Here is a 4,100-nt window from a genome sequence, read left to right as displayed (position 1 = left end):
CGTTTTTGTTTTTGTGGCGGAGATAAAACTTCACTAGAATATATATATATATATATATGATATATATATATATATATATATATATAATCTTATATATACGTCACGTCAAGTAGCATCAATCACAATGTCATTATGAGGAACGTCCACGGGCCGTGCTCCCTATACCTCTCTCTCTCACCTTCTCTTCCCATCTCGCGCTCCCCCCTCTCTCTCTCTCTCTCCTTTTCGTCGTGCCCCCCCCAACTCTCTCTCGCTCGCGCGCTCTACCTTCTCTCTCGATATCTCGACATTTCTCGCTCTCCCCATCTCTCTCCATATCTCGGGCGCGCTCTCTCCTTTCTTTCTCTCTTGCTCTGTTTCTCTGTGTCTGTCTTTCTTTCGCGCTCAGAAACCTTTTCTGGCATGTTACGTCGAGGTGATACGACGAATGCCTGTGCCAGAACAACTTATGTCGCACCTCCATAACAACGCCCATACTTTGTGTAGGCTCGTAACAAAATGTCTTTCTGATGTTACGCGCTGTTTTTACTTTATTCCCTCCCCTAATTATTCAAAAATAACCATCCTTAGTAAATGATAGTCGCTATTAGATATGTTGCTTACACGCGTGCACATGAAAATGACAACATAACAACATTAGTTGATCATGACACGAAATAAGTAGGCAGCATATCAGAGAAATAAGTATGTATAGAATTTATTCTGGGGTACTCGACAAGTATAAAATGTGACGACACAACAAAAACGCATCTAAATTCAGAGTGATAGGTAAATTTACGTGTCTGTCGTTTGACTAATGGCAAACTAAAAGTTTAAACTACTTTTAATCATGGTAATTTCGGTACATAATCGTGTCGTGCGATCGTTCGGAAATTAATTGCGTCATAAACCAACTGCAGCGCGACATGCTATTAGTACCGCCTATACATAGAAAGGCTTACTCAAATCCTTTTGAAACATAGAAAACTCGAGACTTCATTGCTTTAAGCTACATTATCAAGGCATCGAACATGCTACATCGAAGCGCATTGTGATCACCATTCAGTTGTCTTGCACAGAATGAGGAGCGAGAGAGGAGCGGGAGAGGAGCGGGAGGGAGAGATGGAGACAGCGAGCGAGATCAAATACCTAGCGAGAAAGACAGAGATAGAGAGAGAGAGGGAGAGAGAGAGAGAGAGGAGAGAGAGAGGAGAGAGAGAGAGGAGAGAGAGAGACAGAGGAGAGAGGAAGAGGGAGAGCAGAGACGAGAGGGAGCAGGCAGAAACGAGAGAGAGAGAGAGAAGAGACAGAGAGAGAGAGACGAGACTGAGAGAGAGAGAGAGAGGGAGAGAGAGAGACAGCGAGCGAGATCAAATATCTAGCGAGAGTAGATGCGCGCGTGGGTCTGTGTGCGCACGCGTGTGTGCGTGTGCGTGCTAGCGCGCGCGTGTTTGTGTTGTGAGGGGGTGCGTTTGCGTGTACGTGTGCGTGTGCGTTTGAAAGAGAAAGAGAGAGAGAGAAAGAGAAAAAGCGAGAGAAAGAGAAAGAGAAAGAGAAAGAGAGAGTGGGAGAGAGGGAGAGGAGAGAGAGAGAGAGAGAGAGGGGGGGGGGAGTGGGAGAGAGAGGTTGGGAGGTTTTGATATTGTGCCAGCGCCACAAGTGAAATAAAAAAACACGATAGCAAGCACGTATCTTTGAAATATGCCCCATGTCCATTCCGGTTCCGCTTAGACCAGAGCTTTTAGGCTAGCCCGCGATAGCATCGTACGTAGAGACGGTGGATTAAGACGGCATGAATCATTCCACCAGCAAGTCCGGTCCGCCGCTCATGACGTAAAACTGCCAGTTTAAAACACGATTAATCAACGCCCGGCAGAACTCTTGCGAGGAAAGAATTAGCAAGAGGCAAAGCAAACATTGACTCTCGCGTTTCGCTTGACGTTCAGGTTTTTTTTCGGGCTTCAACGTAAGAAACACAAGCTTAGGCCGGCTGTTTGACGTGATGACATAGCAGCTTTAAAGTTATCGCTGCTGTCAATCGCGTATGACTATACTACTAGACTGCCATCTACCGGTAGCCGAAGCACGTACGCACATAGGGTGCGAGGCTGCTGCTTGCGGGTTTCAACGTTAGAATCGATGAAGATGAGATAACCTCGTCAACACGCTCCGCATTATAGGGTCTTGAAATCTATCGCGTCTGAAACCCTACTAGAAAGTTGTTTGCTTTAACCGCACTGGTTGAATCCAGTTACTGATCATATTGCTCAAAGCGTAAAGATTCGTGTTAGATTTCATTTATTCATCAAGCACGAGCATACTGAGAGATCACAACACAGTTTAAGCGTCAGCGTGCTAAAGAAAGTTTGACCCAGCTTTTCACCTCTTCAAACACAAACACGTGAAAGCGCCTTTTCACACCCAACCGTTATCATATACGGACGGAAACTACCTTTAATTCAACTTATAGCGACGTTATCCTTTGAAGGTATTTGGTTCAGTACGAGGCGACACCGCAATACTTACTCTACTCAGTCGAAAAACATGTTCTCACGATACATACGTATGCGCGTATATTAGAGATATTTACCCCGTTATTTATATATGGATATAGGGAACCGATTATTCATTCCCGAACCAGCATAGCAAGAGAGTGAGAGAAAGGCATAGAGATGGAAAGCGGGAGAGAGATAGTAATAGAGAGAACGAGAGAGAGCAACAGAGACAGAGAGAGAGAGAAAGGGGAGTGAGAAGAGTGGTAGGGAGGGGAGGGAGAACGAGAGACAGAGACAGCGAGATGAAGAGCAAGATGAGAGAGAACGAGTGAGAGAGAGTATGTGTGAGAAAGGGAAGGAAGGGAAGAGAGAAAGAGAATGGGAGAGAATATGACATGTAACTAATGCTTACAAGGGACGCGTGCAATTGGCAGAAAAGGCGGATGACGGCCTGAGTCCATAACTCTGACATCATCGACACCACTGTTCATTAGATACGCTAAACGAGGCACCTGAATCTAAGATAACTAGAAACGAGCAGTTGTCGCCAACTACATGTATCCCCCGTGATCTAGTATGGAATGAGAATATCTCTGTCAAGGAGCGTAAGAAGGCAGGTAAAGTTAACATAAAGTCACAAAGGCCAAAGGTTTTGTTAGACAACTGGCGTCTGCTCAGATGTGCAATGTATATTGCGAATCTGCGTTACCCTGAGAAAGCCGCAAGAGGAAATGTAAGTCGGACGGTCAAGGATCAACTAAGGTCAAGGGCAGTGGGCCATGAGGTGCGTTATGGTAAGCGAGACGCAACCGTTTTTGGTGGGGCGGAGTCTCGTTGCCATAGTAACAACATTTTTGTGGAAATATTGTTAGAACCTGTAACTTGCTGCTGTTTTTTACCCAATTGTCATGGAATTTGCGCACACAAGGCCGATATAACATGTCCTGTATATATCTAATGTAATATATTTGCGCTGTGCTGCCAAATTCATTGACAATCGGGTAAAAACTGCAGAAAGTTACACGGTTCTAGGAATATTTTCGGACAAAAAATGTTGTTACCATCGACAAAACGATGACTCTGCCCCACACCAAAAACGATGGCGTCTTCGCGCTTTACGATAACGCCCTTCATGCAAAATTTGAAGATGATTCCGAATAAGAACTGCAGCCGGTTAGAGCGCTCACAAGGAAATTCTCTGCGGCCGGGGGGCGGCGCGACGAGCCAAATCTCAATAGTATCCCCCCCGAACTCGTTCGGGGGATACAATTACTAGCTAAATCAATGGTTGTAAATGAAATTAAAATGGGGGCCGTCTTACGGTATACAAGTGACAACATGATACGGCCCAGTAGAGTGGGATAGGATTGAAAAACAAACACGTAGAATGAGAGTAGAATGAGCTGTGATGAAATAGGGCGGAGTGGAATGAAATAAAAATATATCACACGGGGTAGAATTGCAGACGAGGACGGAATAAGGCGGAGGACGAGATCAACGTGTATCACACGGGAGTAGAATAAGATGACACGGAATAACGCGGAAGGGGAACGAGATCAACGTGTATCACACGGAGTAGAATAAGATGACACGGAATAGCACTGAGTGAAATGTGAGCACATACAT

The sequence above is a fragment of the Priapulus caudatus genome, unplaced genomic scaffold, assembly GCF_000485595.1.
Source record: "Priapulus caudatus unplaced genomic scaffold, Priapulus_caudatus-5.0.1 Scaffold87, whole genome shotgun sequence".
In the NCBI taxonomy this organism is placed as follows: domain Eukaryota; kingdom Metazoa; phylum Priapulida; class Priapulimorpha; order Priapulimorphida; family Priapulidae; genus Priapulus; species Priapulus caudatus.
Note: the sequence above shows the minus strand (reverse complement) of the source record.